A 23,143-nucleotide genomic window follows, 5' to 3' on the forward strand; every position below is an offset into this window, starting at 1 on the left:
GTTTACCAAGGAGACAGCTCTGTGGAAAAATGCTTATGAGGAAGAAATGCCACCGCTGTAAAGAAAAGCTCAGGGAACCATTTTCTGGGGTCATTTCTCTTAGAAAAACAGCCCTATGAAGTCACAGACAGACTCTTAACCAAGCACCAGGGACTCTGCAGCTGGCTCCAAGCAGGACAATTCCGACATACTCATCTGGCCAGGTCCATGTCCTGACCCAACTCACAGCACCTTCACCAGAACTTGCTCTGAGGCAAACAGGGCTCAGCTTGCTTTCAATTACTTACGCAAAGAAACAAAGACAAAGCCGCATGGTTTTACTTCTGAGGCCCACTACAGCTTGGCAGATAGTCGCAATATTTGGGCTTGTGCCACAAATTAATCCAGGACCTTTTGAACAGCCAGGCATGGCTCTGACCTTCAGCTTTTGAACTAAGGCTCATCTGAATAAAACCCCACTTGCCAGACACAGAGCCTGACACAACACAAGCCTCCCTCTCTGATTAAAGCATTTACCAATGACTTATCCACAGCCACAAGCGTCTCGTATGCATCTGTGACTGTAGCGCAAAACAAGTAACACTCCCAAAAAGTCAAGCAGGTCATCACAAAGTAGCCAGTAACATTGTCTGAGGCTGGTTTGCAAAACCCCAGTGGAACAGCTGTAGGTTAATTTTTAAATCAGAATATTTTTATGCAAAATTAGGCACTTTTCATAACCCATTGGTCAGGAAATCCTTCTAAAGGCAACAGGAACTGCCACACTAGTGTTCACAAGCCCTGCGTGCTGCCCCAGTGGCCCCAGTAAGGTGCACGGGCTGGGTGGTGAGCCACGAAACCACCCTCCCGTGCCAGGGGTGCCCACAAGCTGCACCTGCAGGGTGAGGATGCCTGCAGGAATTCCCTCATTCCAGAGTCCTAAAGCCAAACATCAGAGAAGAACCCAAATTTTACATTGCTCATCAGACTTTCCAGAAGTTCCAATTAATGCTGCTACGTTATGTGCAATCCTTAATTCCTCTCTGTATCATCACACACGGTACATAGGAGGCATTACCCAGGCTTTCACCTTAGCTCCCAGCACCAAAGCCCTACGACAACAAGCTTTTGCCCCCCATCTCCCTGCAGACAGGCGTCAGCGGACTCTCCACAGCCAGCAAAGGCAAGTGCAGCTTCCCCCAGCCCCCTGGGCCAGCTACCAGCAGAGGCTTTCAGCTCCACTCGCTGCATCGCTTTCACCAGTCCATCAAGCCTCAAACCTCCAGGACCACAAATGCCATCATTTATACTCTGTTTTGGCTATGAGAAAGAAAAAGCTCACTGAAAGGCTCGGCTGTTCCCTATCATAAACTCTCCATGCACATATATGCTTTTCCCAAACTACAAAACAGTATCACATGCTTTTATAATCCTATAGGTTTCATGTGCCACAAGCTGCGTCTGTGTGCATTCCTGATTTCTGCACAGCTACAGTATCCCTTAATCACCATTTTTGTTTATAATGTACAAAGGAAAAGCTCCAGTGCAACTTTTGACCCCCTGCAAATACAGATGTTGTTATTTATAGCTCCTTATTTGCAGAAAGCCTATGGAGACGAGAAGAGATGTCATTCACGGGGGAAGACACACGTACTGAATCCATCACCATGCGGAGGGGGCTGGGGTATTTCAGAAAAAAGCAACAATTCACAACAGAAGAAAATTTATCCAAACAGTTATGCATCCTTGTCTGTCAGTTACTGTCTTGATGGAAACTTCACAAAAAATAAAGCAAAAGCTCCTTTTCCTAGGTCTAACAGTAAATGGTGGTGCTCCTCCCCAGTTCGTAAGCTTGCCTACATTCTTGCACAAACTTCTCCCCTTGATCAGTGCTGAAACCCGGTGCAGCCCGACCCAGTGAGTCCACCCCTGCCCCTGGGAGCGACTGCCTGTCCGCAGGCAACTCGGCAGAGAAGCTACACCAGGTCGCAGCCATCGAACCCCTTGGACGGGGAGGCGGGTCACTGGAAAGGGCTGTTCTGTCGTCACAGCAGCCTGGTGGGAATTACCAAGATTTAGTTTTGAGACACTTGTAGACTGGGGCGAAGGCAAGCACCAGCAAGGTGGGGACCCAACCAACAGCAGCCTCAGCCCTGCTGGGCCAGGAGTTACAAGGCAGCAAGGTGACCAACGGGGGGAGAAATTCACCCAAGCAATTTTGAGGGGGAAGGGAGGGGAGGAGACCATGCTGTGGCAAGCACAGGGTGAAATCAAACTGGAGAAATCAATAAAGAGAAAGGACAGAGGGGGTGACAGGACGCAGGAAGAGATAAATTAAAGGCTTGCCCAGGTGTTATGATGGCTAGTGAGCAATAAATTAAATAAAAGAGGGCATCAGGGACGAGCAAGGTAGTGTGAAAAATTAATTAAAAGGAAGGGAGGCATAACCAAGGCATAAAACATGGTTGCTGGCGGAAAGATTAGAGGACCGAGGCAATGAAAAGGTTTTGGAAAGTGTAATAGGAGCCAAGGCAGAGGCTGTAAAGGCTGTGATTGTGTGTGAGGGTCAGATAAACAATGTAGATGCATTTTCAAGACTATGAGAAGCAGGAGACCACTGAAGAAGAACGGAAGCATCTCGCAGGAGGCAGTGTTGCTAGTGTGGAGGCACTGGTATACCACGCTCCATTCCTCGGCTTTTGCAGCCAAAATGCGGTGGGGGTATTGACTCCCCCCATCTGCCTGCAAAAGGTCTCCTTCCACTGACCCCTCTGCCCCTGACGGAGAGGGCACGGGTGCTGCCTGCAGGATGAGGCATTGCAAGGTGGGGTATCTTAGCTGGGTATCTAAAATGCATGTCTGCTGAGACACGAGGAAAGGGGTGAGCAGGTCAGGCTCGAGCTGGCTGCAACTGGGACTCCCCTCTGGCGCTCCAAAATGAAACCACGGGCTCCCTGCAGCCCCCGTGCAAAATTCACCAACATTTCGGACACTGCAGTTCAGCCTAGCCCATGACCTGACGTGGATGCACCCTGTGCCTTCTTCAGGCTCATTGGACTGGCAGCCTTTGGGTGATGGGCAGAGGACTCAGGGGAGTTCTGTGCCAAGCGCAGACTTACATCCAAGCCCCTGTGGGGTCTGTTTGCCATCAGGGACTTGAATTTGTCAGGTCTGAGACTGCACAGGGGAACGCCCTCTTCCCTCAAGGGTTATCCTGGGAGAAGCCCCCTTCACCCGTGTAGGCTGAAGCTGTTCCACTTTGAACAAATTAATGACATGCACTGGGGGAACTGGAGATGGAGAAGGGGGTGGATGGAGAGAGTACGACTCAGCAGCCTGGCAGTCGCGCATCTCACCTGAGCACCGGGAACGTGGGCTCCCCTGAAGTCCTGTATCTGCCCACCTTTGTGAGACAGGAGCGAGGCAGCTCCCCAGTGGCTCCCTGCTCAGCAGCCCGGCTGTGCTGAGCCCTGTCTTAAGGCACCAGATCTCTGTGCGGTCAGGGCCCCAGGGCTGCTGTGCTGGGCACGGTGCTGCTGAGAGCTGTGTGGGGTCAGCCCAAAACTCTGCAGTCCATCGCCTGCTTCCCAGCCTCAGGTGTGTCACCGGGAAGGCAGCAGCTAGTCATGGGCTGGGGGCATGGCAATTTTCAAAAGATTTACTGTTGTGTGCCAGAGAGGGTAAGCAGCAGCTCATCAGCTCTGCGCAGAGCAGGATGGAGCGTCCCAACACCGCTGGTTTTGCACTGACAGATTTTCTGTTTGTAATTCAGGTCCTGCTGTCAGCTCTGCAGCGGTGGGATGGGACCCACTGTTCAGCCCGGACAGGCAGTCCCGCCTCTGGCCTCACGCGTCTGTCTCTTTAGCCCAGGATGCTGGTGCACTCACAGGCTGCCCAAGAGCACAGGAGCCTCCTCCAGTTATCACATCAGCATGAGCAATGAGCTTTGTGAGCTGCTGGTGCCCATCACTGCCAAGCTCCCTGTGTCAGTATTTCATTACAGGACCGTTAATTGCACTGTAGCGCATGTGGGACTTTGCCTTTGGAGGATGTCTCATGAGGAGTAGGGATGCAAGTTTTAGAAGAGCCAAAGAGTATTTGGGGGCATGTGTGGGGGAAATGATTACATGAATATTTTCAAGCCCTTCAAGTCACAGGGGAAAATAAAGAATTGGACAAGTCTGGATCACACCTGCCTTTAAAGCAGCATTCTTTGAAATGAACAGGCTGCCTCGGTGCTCAGAGACGGCTAAGAAGATTATAAGCAGAAGGGATCTATGCCAGAAGAGGGAAGAAGAAATAATAAAGGCATTCAAAGCTATGACAAGCAAATGAAAAAAAGACAAAAAAAAAAAAAAAAAAAGCAAAGCAGACTTTTTAGATATTCCAGGAGGGGTACAAACAAGATCAGTACACTGACAATGCAGCCAAATTTGGACAAGGAACAGGTTCAGAGCATCACGATGGCACAAGCACTTTCACGGGTCTCAGTGGCCACCGACCAAGCACTCCAGCGAATGCTTGCAAGGCAGGTTGGAGAAGAAGTAACGGATAATTAACAACATCAGAGAAGGCCAAATGGGCTCCCTAACCTCTCTCCCTGCCGTAACAAACCTCTCTGGCTTCTCTTTGAACCGGACTACAGAGAGCAAAGTGATAGTTCATTGTACCCTACACATAATAGGAAGCAGGTAAGGCCTCAGGGAAGCTGTAGCATAAATAGAGGAGGAAAAGTGTGTGTTTCCACTCCTTAACATACCAGAGCAAAGACACAGGGGTATTAGGACTCTGTCCAACCAAACCTCAGTCTGGGTTCAGCACAGTGCGGAGCTGGGCACCGCAGGGCTCCGGTCACGGGCTGCCTGCGCTGGAACCACAGCTGAGCGCGCTGCTCCCACCACCCCACTCCGCGTCTCACCGGCACGCTGCCGGTCCTTATTTTGTGAGCACGTCTTATGATTAATGAACTCTGTCTCCACAGACCCTGGAGTCATTTCCCACCTCTTGCAGCACTCCTGCTAGCTTTGCTAGTGAGATTCAGTGGGAATTTTGGCGCACAGCAAAACCAAAAGCTGCCTTGTTCTTCCATACGAAGGCACAACAAGCAAGTGACCGAGAGCCCCTGGGTCACTGCGAGGTGACGGGGGTGTCACTTACAGCCCTGCAGTTAGCAACTAGCTTCCCAGTGGTTTAAATTAACACCAGGGAGCGCACAGGTGGAGCAGGCTGGGTGTCAGAGCACGGTCAGGCTGTGCAGCTTACCTGGGCAGGCTGCTGGGGACAGACCCTTCCACCTGCGCGCGTGGACTCTGTCACCGACGTTTGCCCTGGACCTGTATTGCACTAAGCTGCGTGTCCCCAGAGTCACGGGGCAGGCAGAACTGCTGAGCAGGATGACGTTCCTTTCCCAAGTTATTTTTCCAAATATAACCACATTTGAAGCTTTTGCTCTTTAAAACACTAATTCCTATAATTACTAACCCTCCTAACTACAAAGAGCCATTGTTCAAAGGCATGGTGTTAACAACACCCTCAGCTCACCCAGCTTCAGAGCGCCCTGAGACTGCCCTGCACAGCACCTTCAAAGCAGAAATCTGTTATTCAAGAGGATTCAGTTCAGAAGCTTTGCTATTTCCTGGGTTTGTGCGTGTTGGAAGAAATTGAAGTATAATGCATACATCCACCCCGTGGCCAGGCACGCTGAGGTGGGCACTGCAGACCCACCACCACCTCTCCAGGCTGAGCTTGCCGACACCGCTGCTCCAAGCCATGACGCCGCTGCTGGGGGAACCCCAGAGACACCCCAGGTTCTGTTTTGTGCTCGATGCAACCCAGGCACATGTTCAATCTGTAACTGCAGCCAGCAGGCGAGATGGGGCACAACAACCCGCGGGAGGCGAGCAGGGCGCAGGTGCCACATTCTCGTTCCCAGACAGCACGGCAAAACCAGGCTTTTAGGGAAAGATGCAGAGGAATGAAACTGGGTTTGATTATGGGGCTTTCCCCCCGCACACAGGAGAGAACAGGCAAGAGACCAAGCTGCCAGGGTCCCCGCTTGTCCCTCCTGTGAAGGGGGTAAGAAGAGCCCATGACCAAGAGCTTGCCTATGAGAGGAAAGCTGGGGACCCAGATCAGTCCTCCAAGGTTACCCAGCACATCCCAAGGTCACCCTTACTGATCCACAGACCCTGGGTTTTTCGGTTGAACCTCCACTCTCAGGAAGAAAACAAGAGAGGATTTTAGCACACAAAAAAAGCCCTGCACAAAACCTACCTCACATCATAAACACAGGGTGCATGGTACCATCCAGCATCCTCTGGATGTCACAGCACACAGGGAAAGGAATCCAGCCTAACGTCTCCAGGCAGCACAAGGTCCCTTACATTAGCACCATGTCTGTGTGTCACACCACTGCTTGCAAAGGTCAGTGCCTCACAGAAGAAGCACATACAATAATGAAATGCTACAGAAGGGGGAGAGTAAAATAAGCAATTTGGCTCATTTCCTGAAACCTCCAATTTAAGCCAAGCTGGAAACAAATCTCAGGCCTGGATTTCTATTGATGAAGGAACGTGGCCATCTGCCTGTTTGTCTTTTCTGCATTTCTTGCTAACCCTTATTTCTCTCCTTAAAAAAACAGAAAAAAATCCATGCTCACATGTCATATTTGATGCATCTGACAAGGTCAGAGCCATCATATCCCATCAAGCACGCGCCTATACAGCCTTGCAAAGGGAAGCTGAGAAAAGATGTGCAAAGAAAGATCTATTTTTGTATTTTCATTTTAAGGCACCCCCTGAACTTCTGCTTTCTGATTTACCTTCCAGCTCTGGTACTGAGAGATGCAGCCAGAAAGCTGCATCTGGTTAGGCGAGGACAGTGAATGAGCAGCACTGGGGATCTCATCTCCTGTCCCCAGTGTCTGAGCACCTCATGGAGCAACGTTTTCATGGTCAGAACACCAGTTCAAGCTGGAGCAGAAAGACTATTCCCCTTTGGAAGCCGAGAATTGAGAAATTCAGGCCCAGCCCCTCAACGCTGACTCCAACAGCTGAAGCCCAGCCCACCGGCCAGGGAATCGGGGAAAATTACAGGGGAGAACTTGAACCCTGAGGCAGACACTTAAACCTGTCTCCATCTAGTATTAAATCCTGTCGTCTGGCCTTTCTCTCCATAATGTGCAATACTGCTTGAGTGGACAGCACGTGGTTCTTGGCAGGAGAGGCAGAAAACACCTCGTAGGTGATGTGGAAAACAAGCCAAGCTGGTAGGACCTGGTGGTTCGGAAAGAGGTGAGACGAACCCATCCTCAGTCCTTCCGGCCACCAGCTAGTTTCTCTAAGAGGGATTTAAGGTGTCAGTAAATACAACCCATCTCACTCCAAGCCTGTAAGCACTCCCTTGAGCTCTTCACACATTCATTCCAGCTGGGGTCCCACTCAGCGAACACATACACACAGCCGGGGGATGCACCTGTGATGGACCACCAACACCCAGGGCAGCTTCAACCTTCTCTCTGGAGCAACTCGGAAACTTCTAAGGTTTCATTCTGCAAACATTATCACCTGAGGCATTATCCTCAGCCATGCAGAAGAAATGACTTGTGTGATCATCTGTCAGCTGGTGCTTATACCAGCATTTATTTGGGAAAAGATTTTACACTTTCTGTTCATGCACTACCTTAATCTGAATTAACCTTTAAACCTTGATAAGCTCTGAGAAACAGATAGTTTCAAACAGCAAATCCAGATAAGAAAAAAAAAAAACCAAATCCCCAAATCAGATAATTTAATTTGACATGTTATTTTGATAAGATCAAGATTTGCAGAAAACTTAATTCTCAGATACAGTATTCATTATGAATCACTTGCTCAGCTCTTAAAAGAATCAAACATTCTGGTTGATCGCAGGAAACCAGCTCAGCTCTAGAAATTAATCATTGATCCAGGAAGGTACTATTAACCAATGGCTTTCTTTGAGCAAAAGAGTTTTGGCCAAATTCATAGGTTTAAAATTAGACACATGCTTGAGTTTTTTTGGTTTACCAAGGTTTTAAATGCCAAACCAGGTACAGTACCATACTGGATCATGTGAAGACATTTCTGATTTTCTGTCCAGCCTTGGGGTCCTTTGATAACACCAAGTGCTCTGCTCTTCTCACATACCGAGAGATGACTGAGCTACAGAACTTCCTGCTCGGACACCATCAGCTGGAAGGCCCAGAGCCGGCGGGTGGCCCAGGTGGAGCTGCTGGCCATGGCCTCCGATGTGATCATCACTCGGCATGTGGAAACGCCACGGCTTTCCTGCTGTCTCAGCAGCATGATTGAGACCTTCATGCAACTGACTGCCTTATTTAAAAGCAACCACGGGGGCAGAGCAATGAGGCTGTTTATAAAGGGTTAATTACCATCTCATCTTCCACCGACTCAGCCCCAGCAGAGCTCTGCAAGCCTGGTATGGGCAGAAGTGAGGAAACGGCTTCTCAGTGAAGGTCAGCGCCTGGCGTTCCCCTCTGAAGGCTCCAGCATGAAGAACGGCAGTTCAGCATGTCAGGGCTTGGCTCCTACTGTAAAACCTGATCCTTTATTGGAACTCCTGGGGTTCCCACTCAAAGCCAGCTAAGCCCAGCTCCGCATAGGCAGAATGTATGTGGAGGCAAAGGGAGGGGACCGCTCCATCATGGAGAACTTCAGAGCTGGCTCACACCAGGATCTGAGCCTGCAGACCACACTCCTGGTGCCTGCAACTGCTAAATGACTCCAAAACATCTTCAATCCAAATAAGCCTCGACACGCTCTGCTTTCACGACAAGCTTTAGTGCCGAGTTTAGTGCATGAACATGGCTTTTCCAGACCCAAACTCATCTACTTCCCTGCAGAGAGAGGTCACGGACTGGGATCTCTGTGTGAGGAGAGTGCTCCTCTCACCTTGGATTTGTTGGGCCCTGCAGCCTGCTCTCACCAGGTGAGCATGAACCTACTCAAGACAAAACCTGTCCCAGATGAACCAGCTTCCTGGGAACATCCTCCAGCCAGCTGCTTGCAAATATCGCACATGCCATTAGATTATTTCCAGCACAGACATGTGGGCAATCCTTCCCGACTGTCCACTTTGAAATTATTTTTAAGCGGGTCTCTGCATTTTTTTACCGGAGATGAGGAGTGGTTAGTGTTAGCTTTGGAGGGAATTTCTGTTCTTGTCCTCCACAGCCCAGACCACTATTCTCCCCATCCATGGTTCGCAGCCCCCGTGTCAGCTCTGCCTTGAGACAAGAATTCTGGCCCTATCTCATAGGGGACCTCACCACGCTAAGTCCATAGCAAAGCAAAACCTCTTCAGACGCACCAGGATTCCCAGAACTTTGGCAGAAATCATCAAGACAGATCTGTCCTCTCTTGGGTCTCAATGCTGCCATTGCTGCAGCATGCTGGGTGTGTGCATGCTTGAACCTGCTTATCCCCACAGTTCCCATTCATTTTCTGGGACAGCCTGGGGACCCTACTGGGTCTACAGAGAGCCAGTATGGGTGTGACAGACTCTGGGCTCACCTTCCAGGCAGCTTTTTAACCGGTTCTCCCTGCCTTACCTCTTAGTTTGCCCAGAAGGGACCTCCTTCTTGCTGCCTTTTACACAGCCCTATTCTGACCCAGCGGTTTGCATTGTACCCGTGGCCAAAGCAGGCTGCAGGTGACAGCACGCATGTCCAGCACTCCATCTGCAGAAGCAATGGTACGAATGGGCATTGTATCCCAATTTCTGCACCTCCACGTCAGCTGCCAGCAATGGCTCCCCCTGCTAGGAGCATGCTCTGGGCTCTGCAGCAGGCAGCAGCGACAGGTCTGACGCCTCTTCTACCTTTTATCACTGAACAAACCACATACTTTGTTTTATCTGCTGGGAACTGTCTGAGGGTAGTTTCAATTATCTGGGCTTCTTCTCCCTTCCTTCGAGGTTTTCAAGAACACACAAGCCACTGAGGATGGCTGAATTTTACTGCATCCTTGCAAACATCTGCATTTCACAAAGCCTGTCCATGCTCAGAAACACACGGGGCTGGGGACAGGGCTCCAAAAGCCAAGCGCACTGCACCCTGCTCTGAGCTACCCAGTGCTTCAGCTTCACCTGCTCCTCCACCGTAACCCCTGCGCTGGGAAGGGGTGCTGCTGATGAAATTGCGTTCAATAACCTTCACAGCGCATGCTTGCAGAAGTATGCAAAAAATAAAAAACTTGCACATGCACATATCAGAACCCACACCACCTAACTGCCCGCAGAGGAATTAACGATTAAAAAACCCAGAGAAAACACGCCACAACGGGCAAAGCCGCTCGCCGCCACTTGCCCACCCTGCTGAAACGTTAGAGCTGCAAAGTGAGCGCTGCAAAGAGCAGAGCCAGCAGCTGCCAGGCTGCCCCTCTCTCGTGGCTGTGCACACTGCTGCTGCTCCTGCAGGGCTGAGCTTGGGTGCCGAGGGGTCGGGACACCTGTGGAGCCTCTGGGAAGAATTACAACTCCATGGTCAGACACCCCAGTTACACCACTGCCCATTGACAAAGGCACCCTGGACACAGAGGGGAGCTGGGTGCCACCGCCAGGCTGTGTCAGCCCTTAGCTGAGCCTGCGCCCACCAGCACCTGCACTGGGCACCGACACCTGCGATCTCCTCCTGACCCCCACTGTCCCTTCTAAATTAAGAAACCTGTTACATCGCTTCCTTCCTTGGCCCACGGGGTGCTAAGAAGGTCATTACCAGATCATAGCTTAAAGGGCTACCGAGTGCCATCCTAATCCTGGAAGGACAGGAACTGCCGGAGCTGTTAAATGACCTGAACAAGTGATTACAGTCTGGATTTATTTGTGATTAGACACTGTGATGGCCCGCTCCAACACTGCAATTTTTCGAAGGTAGACAGAAAATTTCAACTATCAAGTTTTTGCTGAGCTACCTAAGGATGCTTTGTGTCCTCTCACTATGGGACACTTCCAACCCCATATAGGAGGGCTCAATAACAGGTATTTCTGTGACTTTCCCTGCATTGCCAAAATAATGGGCACTTTCATCAGCCCTCCTAGCTCTCCAGAGTTACTCTCGATGCTCTTCTCCAATTGCCTGAATAACAGATATTTTCACAGCTTTTTCTGCATCCTCCAAGAAACAGGTAGTTTCCCAGCTCCCTCTGGAATCAACCTTTATTCTGTGCACTGCCAATAATTGGAGGGAGAAGTGAAAAATGAAAAAGCAAATAATCAACCAGCAGTGTTCAAGAATTCAGAAGTCCTGTGAAAGGGAAGAACCCACAGATTGAAGAAGGTGCTGCAATTCAAGCCCTGCAGGCTGTGCACACAGGATAAAAGACACTTCCCTCCACTTACAGTAAATACCTTGTACAAGAAGACTCCTCCACAGTTGAAAAGCACTGTTTAAAATGCCAACAGCCAAACCAAAACTTTGAAAAACTTTTGGCAGTGTTCCTTTTTAAAATGTCTTGAAAATTAAAAAAAATAAGGTATTTCTTCAATGCTGCCGAAGCCTGTAATTTCATTTGCTGAGTTAAATCCTGGTCTATGGAATTAGGGCACAGTAGTTCTCTTATTCATGCAGAAAAGGGTTTTTAGCCAGCTCATTTGTTTAACATATCTGTATGTCAGAATTTTTTGGTCCTACTTTGTGTCAAAATATTCTCAGTACTACTAAAGAAGGTATATTAAGCTAGAAGCAGAAAATGGTTTTAGACAAATCATAAGCAAACTCGAATTGCCTTTCTGCTTCAACTGCCTGATTATGGTCTGAGAGAAAGTTAAGGTGAATCTTTACCTCTCTGCTACTTGGCATTTCCTGATTCGATTTCCAAATGAGGTAAGAAGCGTAAAACTCTGGGATTCTTATTTACTGCACATGGTACCTCATGGGGTCCACCAAGGAACAGCAGAGCTCCTACCTGCACAATAGGAAGTTTTACCTGATCGCATTTATTTTTGCTCCCTCCTATGCAAGTTCCCAAGGAAAAACCCAACCACAATAGCATTTAAAACAAATGTGTTACATCAGGATGGGAAAACCTGCAGAACTGGAAACGGAGGACCTGCTTTTATCCATCTGTCTGGGAACGGGAGGGGAAAGCCCACGTCCACTGCTGAAAACGTTACACTGCTCCACCTTCACGTCACGAATTGTGCATGGCACGATCACACCCTGAAATCCTCACTCACCCTCTGCTGAGGCAAACTCCAGGTTTCATTCACCTCGAGTCCCGTTACTCCAGTCTTACCAAAACAAAACTCACACGAAACCAGGAAAAGATCTCCCAGCTCAGGTCTTCATTGACTTCGTGTCTCGGGAAGGACAGCGAGCTTCTAACAGCCACAGTGATTCCTGGGCCAGCATTTCCCAATACTTAGGTCATTACATCACCGGACCTGATCCCTAAACCCTCTCCTATCCCTCCACAAAACCTCTTCTTCCCAGAGGTGCTTTCAGCTCAGCCTACCTGGCCAAGCCAGGTCTGGGGGATGTCAAAGCTCATGTCCTGATAGTGCCCTGTCTGCTGTCACTCTGGAGTTGATTATCTTCCTTAACTGCAGCCTGAGGACGCTGCTGTACCTTTTGGGGATGGGGAAACTCCTCTGTCCCGATCAAAGCGCTAAGAAACACAGCCCTGATTTGCTGGCGTTCAAGGAAATACCAAGAGCGTGCTTTCTTCCAGCCCCTTTTCAAGGTGCCCCACTCTCCCTGTGCAGAGGCAGTACCACGGTTCAATCAGACTCTGGGCACCTCCACCACCACCACACCAGCTCTGCACGGCACGTGCCCGCCCCGAGCACGAGGTCCCGCGGGTGCAGCACCCTGCCCAGCTGCACCCTCCTGCGCAGGGGGTGCACCAGAACAGTCAGGTGCAGAGCCCACCTCTGCGTTACCCAGAAGCCACGCTCGTATTCACTCACAACAAACTGCAAATATAACTTGTAGAAGAAATATAAGCGATAAATCAGAAATGAAAACATGCCAAAATGTGCCATGTCCCGAACAATCACAATCTGCCCGTCAGGGTATAATTAAAGCAATTTTGTTTCTATTGCCAATAGCACACAAGGGAGTGGCAGACTCTCCGCACATCCACGAACCTTTCGCTCCTGGAACACTTAGGCCAGACCAGGATAAGGCCACTTTCAACAGGCTCAAAGAGAGAAAACCTTCACCCTGAACCCAGCACAAAGCCCACGCACACAATTCAGCGTCTCCAGTGAGGCTGCCCCAAATCCCACCTCGCGCAGACCAACAGCAGCAGCTGGGGATCGCAGGGGTCTCTCCCACCGCGCCTGAAGGTACCTCGAGACACGGTTACTTACCGGGACTGGTGTGGGCACTTGGGGTTTGTAAGTCCTTCCTGTCACCGGTCCGGGAGCAGGCGCAGCACCTCTCTACGGTCTCAGCTTCACCCTGCAAGAATCAGGACACAGAGGGGTTTTTGCCAGTCGTGGTAAGCAGATAATCCAGTACTTTCTAACCCTCGGCAGAGAAGGGTGTGCTGTATTGGAAAGAAAAGCTGATGGCTGGTTGTCTGCAAGGATCAGACTCAGGACTTTCCGAGCTAAGACTCTGAGCTGCTTAGCAAGGAGCTCAAACCAGGGCAGACAGAGTCAGTTCTGTCCGCAGGGCTCAGCACTCAGGAGAGCTGCTGGGGAGGTGGTTCAGACTGGCTCGGGCACGAGAAATCCCACAAGAACTGCTACATCATGTTAATGCTTGCAGAGAACAAGGTAACCAACAGAGAGAGGCAGGCAAGAATTTCTGGTCATAATGGCTGAGATTTGTTCAGGGAAAACAGAGTTTCTTCAAACTGAAATATCCCACCGTAAAGCAGAAACTTTTTCTTTTTTGTTTGTTTTTCTTCTGTTTGTTTGTTTTGTTTCTGTTTCGGAAATGTGTTTTGAAACTGAACATTTTGCTTTGGGTCAGGCAAATCTGAACTGCAACATTATGTTGATGAAATGGAAATGTTCTGCTTTAGAGTCTGTTCCTCTGCATTCCCTGAGCTGCCAGGATTCCTCCTGAGACTTTAAAATAAGGTGCTTTCCCTTCCCTGCCAGGGGCTGAGATACCCGGCTGGACTGCACACAGTGCACTGATGTGTCACCTCGAGAGACCTGCCAGGCAGCAACACAACCAGGACATCACAGCTCAGAAGTGGGAGCTGCAGGACTTTTTATGGCATTTTTATGCTGGGCAACACACAAATGCCTGCTGAACAGGCTCCTGGTGCAGCAGTGCCGGCACAGCCAGACCGGCAGGTGATGCTCCTTGCAGGGAAGGCTGCAGGGCACGGCTGCTGGTGCAGTCGGAACTGGGCTAACTGCTTTGGACACGGGATCTAGGTCTCATCAGCTCCTCACTCCCCCACAACCAAACGCACACCGACTCCTCCCCTGGTCCCAGCACCCCAGGCAAGGAGCTGGGAGCTGTGGTTGAATAGGTGGGAGGTAGCGAAACCTCCTCCATGCTTTGTGCTCTCCGGCCCTGGGTTCTGTGGACAAGGACTGTCCCTTGGAGCTCACAGCCTGCACGGTCCAGAGCTGATGGGAACTAGAGCCAGGTCTCCATACTCCCACTCCAACGCCTAAGCATTAACAAGGTCCAGTGATTCAAACCCATTCCCTCAAATCAGCCTTCTTGGGCTAGTGATGACGTACAACACGGGCAATAAATCACTGTGAGATTCCTGCCCTGCTTTCTCCATCCTCATCACACTGGTGGGTGATGCTCTCCACCTCGTGCCTTCCAAACAATGTCTCCCGAGTAACCATGGCTTTTATTGAAAGAACAACACTTTTCCCACCCTGCTCTGTGAAACACCCAGATGTGCGGGCTGCCCGATCCCACCGGGAGGGCAGGAGGGGCAGCCAGGGCTCCTGCTACTCATCAGCAGCGTTAGGGCCAGTGGTTATAGCTCGTCTGCTCAGCCTGCCAGGAGAGACCCTCCATCCTTAGAAGCTCAATTCAGCCTCAGTTATGCCACAGCATTGCAAAAGGTCAAACTGGAATGAAGCTTTTAATTAAAACAGAGGAAGCGCTAAAGAGACAGAGAAATGAAGCACTGGGCTTCAACCAACAACGAGGTTGCACATATCTAACGAGCTGATCAGGGGTGACATGCTGGCTTTCACAGCAGAAGCCTCTGCACACTCTGGCAGTGCACTGAAGGATAATCCCTCCTGCCCTGGGGTTCAAAGCTCTGCATGAAAAAGCCACCACACTGACAAAGGCTAAAAGCAGGGGATGCTGCCATGTGGCCACGTTTCCCATCATCCAAGAACCCAACAAAACAGTCATGATGATGAACTCGCCGGTGCTGTTTCCTCAGTTCCCCTCCATTTCAATGGACCCATCATTCAAGTTTATTGACTCTCTCCAGAGATCTGGTATCATCTCTCAGATGTTCAGCTGAACACGTGAAGTGCTGGAAGCAACGATGCGTGCAGCGATGCCAGGAGAACTGGCCTTCGTGCAGGAGAGATGCAGGAGAGGGGACAGAGTAAGAGAAACTCAAGGCCAAACCAGGTCTGAGCAGGGCCCTGAACATCAAAACTCCCAGAGATGCTGGGGAAGCGGGGAAGCAAGCGGCTCACAGCCAGCTCTGACACCTGCAGAGCCCTGCGGGACCCTCCTTCGCCGCTGCTTGGACAGAATGGGGCAGATGGAGAATTACAGAAGCAAAACCCAGCAAGGAAGGAGGAACACAGATTTTACCTGAGATCCGGATGAGTGCTGAATGCCTTCCCCATCCCCCTCCCAAACTCACCTAAATACCTCAAATGAGGTAAAAGTGCTTATCTCACTCCTAACGCCTCCTCCTGCTGGCAATACCAACCCCAGAGGCGTGAAGGGGAAGGGCAGTGCGGGGGGCAGAGGGACACGGTGCATCAAAGCACATCAGAAGCTCTGACTTCTGCTCTTGGCTCCACTGTACACCTCCTTAAGACCAAGGGCCAAATTACTGCATCTCTTTGTGTCCCTGAGGATGTTGTTAAGAGCCAGATGAGGCTTACAAAGTTGACCAATAACCTGAAGTGGAAGCTGCACAGGAGGTGGCACAAAACCACCTTGGCACTAACAAGGTCAAGGCAGCTAAGAAAAAGTCATTCACCTCTGCTGCTGCATAATCCCCTCTTTTCCCAAACGTACAGCTACATGAAACACCAAACTGTCCTGCCCTTACACAGAGTTTCTCGTTACTGCACGAGCCCAAATGAATTGGGGCAGCAGGAGCGGCAGACTGCAGCCCTTGGAAGGGCTGGAGTCATTCAGCCGAGGGCACCGCCCTGGGATTCTTCCAGAATCACTTCAACCCACCGTGCTGGTTTTGGCTGGGGTAGAGTTAATTTTCTTCGTAGCAGCCGGGATGGGCTGTGATTTGGAATTGTGCTGAGAACAGCGCTGAGAGCAGGGGGGCGTTTTCCTCGTGGCTGAGCAGAGCTCACACAGAGCCAAGGGCTTTGCTGCCCCTCGCCCACCCCACAGCCAGCAGGCTGGGGGCACAAGGAGCTGGGAGGGGGCACGGCCGGCACAGCTGACCCCCACTGACCCCCGGGACACCCCAACCATGTGGTATCACACAGCGCATAAACTGGGGGGACACTCGGAGTGACGCCGTTGGTCCCCCAGGTCCCCGTTACACAGGATGGAGCCCGGCTGTCCCGGGGTGGCTGAGCAGCGCCCCGCGACGGGCAGTGCAGAATGAACGCCTTGCCGGGCCTGGCTTGCACGTGGCTTTTGCTTTCCCTGTTAAACTGCCTTTAGCTCAGCCCACGAGCTGTCTCACTTCTACCCCCGCCCCCGACCCTCTCCCACCCACCGGCGGGGAGCAAGGAGCGGCCGCGGGGGGCTGAGCTACCGGCCAGGGTTAAACCACAAAACCCATGATGCAAAAGTAACGGAGATAAGTACCCTGCCGAAGTACAACAACATCTTTCAAACAAAGTAACTGCACTAAAATGTGCTGGTTTATTTTCACTCTGGGCTCCCAAAGCATTTCCCTTCTCTCCCTGAATGATAACGGGCATAAAAATTAAATATAAATTCTCCAACAAAAAGCAAAACGCACTGAAGGGTAATAAATCATGGGGGCTGGATGGCATTCAGAGGAAGTTGGGGGAAAGAATAAAGGATGAAATAGTGTAGATACTGACTAAGAAATATCATAGACCCTTAAAAATCCAAGACTTGTCCTCAGGGCAGGGGACTCAACACAACAGGCTGAATTTTGATGAGGCAGCAAAGGGAACTTGCCCAGCGAGGCGGTGGGGCTGGTACGAGGTGCTCGCAGCCCTGCAGGGCTCAGAGCACGGCACATGGCCCATCAGCACCACACCTCATGCAGGGATGGCAACCCCAACAAAAACACCTTCCAATTTCCCCAAAGCCACAAGTCTGCACCAGTTGCTAACTGCTGAGATCCAGAAGTCCTGCAAACAGAAAGTCCGTGCTGAAGGTTTGAATGTATTTTGTACAGAAGAGGAGACAAGCCCTCCTTGCTCGCCCAGAGGGCTCGCGGGGATGTACCCACCGGGCTGGTGCTGCCCACCTGCTCCCAGGGCCAACGTGCCAAACCTGCGCTGGCACCGGCAGTGGGATCGATCGAGAAATCCAGAAAAAGTAAACAGGAACCAGTCCAGTGCTGCAGCAGGGATATAACGTTCCCAAACAGCAGATATCAGAGACTGGATGCTCTCCTCTGATGACCTGAGATTCTTACATCGGCATTTCCAGTAACCTGAAACGCTCCCCAGGGCATCACACAGAAGCACAATATTCTGGAAACACCATACACCAGCACCAACTTTCTAATAAACAAGATCATCTTTAATTTTGCAGGTACCTCCTACTTCATTAAACTTAAATATCTTGCTCTCTAGGGGTTCCTCCTCAATGGGGGCAGGAAATGAAAAGACAGAAAATGCAATTTAATTGGGGATGAAGCTTCATCTTTACACTGCCTATCATCATTATGTATCATTTAAAAACAAGCATGCAGCAGGTGTGAAATGGTACCAGCTCTGGATGCACATAAAAAAGGCTGACACCAGCAGCACGCCTCAGCAAGAACCACACAGTGTAAGTGAAAAATCCTTTTCTCTTTGGTTTCTTTCTCCTTGTTTCCTCAAACTTTTCAGAAAAATTTCCTTTCAAATGGGAGAGAAGAAACAGCATCTTTGCCGAGCAAAGTGGTTTGAAAGGAAGGGAACGTAACTTCAGCATCACGTGCTGGGGCACATCAAGAGCCCCTGCAAAGCGTGGGCAAGGGCGGGTGGTGCTGGAGAGGCTGGGCAAAGGGAGGGACATCAGCACACCACGTGCCTTCGTGTGACACTGGGATGGGAGTGCTAAATCTGCTCCTCCTGCTTCTCCCTCTCTGGGTATCACTTTGTCTCCTCTTGCCATCCTGGAGGTTTTGTGCCTGCAGGTGAGACTGGAGTGCACCACCACGGAAGCCACCTCAAGGTGCTGAGGTTTGCCCGGTGAGCCAAGTTGGGTGGGAGACTGTTTCTGCCTTCCCTCAGCTCACCCAGCCCCTTTCTCCATGCTCCAGCACCAGGAGGAACAAAGTGATCACACACTTTTGCCTAGTTACTACTGAGGGTTTCGGTCGACCTTCTGTAGAGAGCAGAACCAAGGAATAGCAAGGAGAGCCCTGCGGATGGGTTGTGCTGCTCATTACGAGGGAAAGGAGACCTGGAGGGCATCTTTTGAGCTGCTAGAGAGACTCCACAGGATTTAGGGCAGCTCAGTTGGCTCAAGCCTTCCCAAAACAGCTTCCACCAGCGAGGCTTTTTCATCTGAGGAAGCCCAAGATCAGACTCATCACACGTGCCCCTCCATGCTGAGATCTCCTCTGGCGTGGGCTCTCCACGCAGGCTGGGAGCTTGGACCCCCACGTGCCCCAGCCCCTCCGTGGCACAACAGCGGACTTGGTACTTGCCTGCCCTCCCAGGCCCTTCCAACAGCTGTGGGTGGGTGCCACCCAAGTGTGGGGACAGACTGGCAGGAATCATGGAGAAACCCAACCATCTGACCTCCAGACGCACAGGGAGCGGTCAGCTCAGAGCACAAGCGTTCCCAGGCTCCCCTGGCCTGACAGGACCTACCTTCCTCCTGGGAGAGATGCCTGTGAGTCAGAGCAGAGGTCTCTGCTTTGTGCACCTTCTGTGCCTTTCTGGATGTTATCAGTAACATCCTGGATTTAAACAGCGCCTATTTTTCTAACAAGTGCCTTTTCTATACTTCTGACTACGGGAGATAAAATAGGGAGGAACTGACGCACTTTAATTAGTTGCCTGTTGTTGTCAAAGCCCTGCTCTCATATTCTGATGCAAATTCATGGCCTTTCATTTTAAGCAATACGTCAGTTTGGCTTTAGCCTTCCAGCGATCCTTTAATGTCATATTTTCTCCCCAGTGATCAATATTCAGATCCTCTAATTGGAACTTGTCTGCTCATCCAGCCCTGGGCTAGGTTTGTTTAGCAGCCGAGTGCATCAGACACTTCCAGTGAGCCAGGGGAGCCAAACCTCACACAGCAGCTCCGGGCCAGAGGAGATGCTCGTGGAGCAGCTCTGCTCCCCGCTCCCATGCCGTCCTGCCCCAGCAGCCACCCAGTGCCCAGCAGCAGGTGGCTGGTGGCAAGACGTGCCTTGCCGGAGGCAAGCAGAGCAGAGCGTTTCTGGAATGGAGACAGGGAACCCTGAACCACGTCCCAGCCCAGGATGGGATCAGGGACAGGTCAGTTTTCCTGTTCCACTTCAAGGGGCAAAGATACAGCTCCCCATCGTTTCTAATTTTAAATCACAACGTCTCCATCTTCTGCCTGTAAATTCTCTCCCACTGTCAACAGGGCACCAGGCCAGTTGGAAAGCTATTTTTCACAGCCTTGCTAATCTGGAGGCACCTCACTGCCTCCTCCCACCAGGAAAATGCTGACAACAAAACTGGTGAGCAGCCAGCAGTGCAGACAGGACTGGCCTTTAAGGCACCTGCCAGAAATTCAGGAGGCTCAGGAGCAGTTCCCGGCTGTCCCCCAGCTCCCCTCCTGACCTGGGGCTCCAGCCCCGTGTCTCAAGCTCACCTCTACTAACTGAGGCTAATGACACTTCCCACAGGTGGCCATGCAGATAGATTATTTCCTAAACATAAATTAATGTATCACAATGGGCACAAGGGCCCTTTTAGAATAAACCCAGGTATTTTCTCCTTTGGATCACACTGGCTTTAGGGAATGAAGCCAAGAATAACATTAACCCACTCTACCTAGGGCTGGGCTTTTTACTAGATTTGTAAATTTGCTGAATAACCTCCTGAAGTCTGTGCTGAGCGAATTACACTGACGGTTCGTGCTGAAGTTTAAGAGGGGGTACGAGGCTCAGAGGGACACTTGGGTGTCTCTGGGCTGGCAGGTGGCAGCACAGCCTGTTTCAGTCAAGAAGGGCAGATAGCACCTTGATGAGCTCAGCATCCGTGGCCATCGATACAGAAAGCGCAGCAAGGTGATGAACCCACGCTCAGCTCCAGGACTCCCTCCCATCACCTGCTGCCAGTTGTCAGCAATAAATATTTCTAAGGAACAGCAGCTGTCCAGCACCCTCTCTGACCCAACCAAGGCTTTGCCAGGTTGCCAGGCTTGGCCCACAGGGGTTCCACTTGCAGGAAAGGGGCTCACCAGGGACTGCTCAAGCATCACCCAGGATTCTACCAGGCTGCGAACCAAATTGCTTGATGAAAAGTCTTCAAGCCACCACACTGCTCCCACACGCCTGGACTGCTAACAGCATCAGGCACACACATTTCCCAAGCCCTGGCGTGGCTTGGGCAGGCAGTTACTCCAGGGCAGCGGGGTGTCAACTGCTCCAACAAACGTCCGCCCCATGCCTGAAAGCTGCAGGGCCAGGGGAAGCTCCACAGCAGGAAGCAGGTTAGGAGGGGGTTAACTCCTCCTCACTCAGCTTATTTTGTCATCTGGACTGATGAAATCCGTCCTGGTGAACAGACACTGACAGACCATCATTCTTTTATAAATTAAATTAGGGATTGCAAGCTGCCCCCTGCAACATGAACACAGGCATCCCCTGGAGCCTGAGCTGCCTTGTTCTCCATCACTTGCCCAGCACTGACACTGCCTGTGGCAGCAGCTGGAGCAAGCAGAGAGCCATGCCAACCTCCAGACAGCCCCACAGCATCCCAGCTCAGCTGCCCTCCAAACAACCCCTGGGAAGCTTGGGCAACCCCATCTTGGAAACAGAGTGAAAAACACTTCAGCATCCCTGGCCAGCACTGGTTCCTCCCATGTATAAAACAGAGAGAGGGCTCAGCTCCCAGGGAAAGAGGTGTCTGCTGAAGCAGAGCGCGCCGGGAGCCCCCCTCCCTGAGACAGGAGGGGAGGGAAAGGGAAACCCCAAGCTGCCTGTCAAAACTTCAGCCCTGGTGATAATTGGTTTATACAATTTATCCCCACACCCAATTATCAGCTCAGTTTACTGTTTGATTTTACACAACTCTGGTCCAGCAGACCTGCTGCTGTTCTGCTTGATTCTGCCTCTTTCTCTCATTTATGTATACATCATCCAGTCACTAAATCATTTTAATAGCTTCTTCACGTGCATGCCCTTCTGTCTAATTCCAGTACCACCAGCACAAGGCAGGTTGCAGATATGAAGAAGCTGACATTTCTCTTTTGAGTAATTTGCAGCGGATTTCTTGCCTGTTTGATGTAGTCATTTTGTTCTCTCTGCTGATGTGACATTAATTATTGTTAAATATTCTTATCTGTTACATACAGTTCTGTTTAGATAAAGGTCAGTGCATGAACCCCTGACAGTGCTTGCTGCTGCCATGCTCTAAAGCCAATTTGTCACTCTCTCCCTTCAACACTCTCATCATAGTTTCAGTCCATTTTTTCCATTAATTCAGGCATGGAAGAGCACCATTAAAAATGCAAAATATCTCAGCTGTTCAGACTGGCATTCAGATAGGAAATTATTAGCTTGGGTAGCACCAGTTGCACAGGGAGGTCAGGTAATATTGCCCACATAAATGCAGTGGCCTCTCACTGAGAAGCTGCATCGCTGCCCCCCAGAATACGTGCATATTTCTGCTTTAATTGAAAATCAGTTAAGCCTTGCCTTCTCCCAGCCTGGTTTGCTGTGGGATAACAACATAAACCCACACCACCCTCTCTTGGTAGAGGACAAGAAGGGCAAGCTCAAGCTGTCCCCAAATTTGCCAGACCAGAAGCAGGGGCGGCATGACCAGCCCTGGGGAGCAGCTGCACTCGCATGAGCCTGATCCTGCCAAGTAACACACCTGCATCTGCTCAGCCTTGCTTCTGATCTCTCTGACCAGATAAATCCCCCCGCCACCCCTGCGTGTTGCTTCCCACTGGCACCTGTAACGTGGGGATGGAGATGCAGGGGCACCCTGGCTGGGACTCCCCCCCAGCACCTCTGCATCCCGCCCGGCTCGGGACAGCATCCCTGTGGCACGTTCCGAGCGCGGGTCCTGCAGGCTTGCTAGCTGTCGGAAAGCACCGTGACCTTGAGTGGCTCTCCCAGGAGAGACGGCGGTCACACAATCTTACAGGGACACACGTCAGTGCGGCGCAAACAACAGACCTCAGGACGTTTGGTCTGCCACGGCAGAGGGCCGGGAGCCGTCGTAATTCCCGGGTCATCTTACAGGAGCAGCCACCGGGACAAGGAGCGGGGCTGGCAGCCCCCAGTGCCTTATAAAACCTATTTACTGCTCGGTTGAAGCTCCTGCGCTTTTATGCCTCCATCCAGCAAAGTGCTTCAGCACGTACTTAACTCCAAGCACACAAATAGCCTTAATTACATCAAGGGAGCCATTCAGACACTTAAATTGAAGTCCATGCCTAGAGTGTCTGAGTGAGGACTTTGGTGCAGAAAGCTGAAGCAAAGAGGATGGAAAGGAGCTGAGCCTGCAGCCCCACCAAGCCGGTGGTGAGGACCAGGGTGGAGATGCTTGGATGGGGCAGGGTGCTCCAAAAGCAGGACTAGGCAAATGCAAAGGCTCGGCTGGCTGGATGGCGGATTCTGCTGCTTGAGTAGAGAAGGATGCAAACGTGGATTCGGCGTGACTGAAACTACCGCACAATAAA

General features: G+C 51.0%; 1 protein-coding gene across 4 annotated transcripts in view; it reads right to left on the reverse strand.

Annotated features, from left to right (window-relative positions):
* Positions 1-23,143, reverse strand: part of RALY (RALY heterogeneous nuclear ribonucleoprotein) — a 157,965-nt gene that overhangs the window by 67,261 nt on the left and 67,561 nt on the right. For all 4 annotated transcript variants that reach the window (XM_080405691.1, XM_080405690.1, XM_080405692.1 and 1 more), the window contains exon 2: positions 13,330-13,420. The gene's annotated coding sequence lies outside the window, so the exon portion shown is untranslated. The remainder of the gene's footprint in view (positions 1-13,329; positions 13,421-23,143) is intronic.

Source organism: Falco punctatus (genome assembly GCF_963210335.1).
Source record: "Falco punctatus genome assembly, chromosome: 10".
Taxonomy (NCBI): Eukaryota; Metazoa; Chordata; class Aves; order Falconiformes; family Falconidae; genus Falco; species Falco punctatus.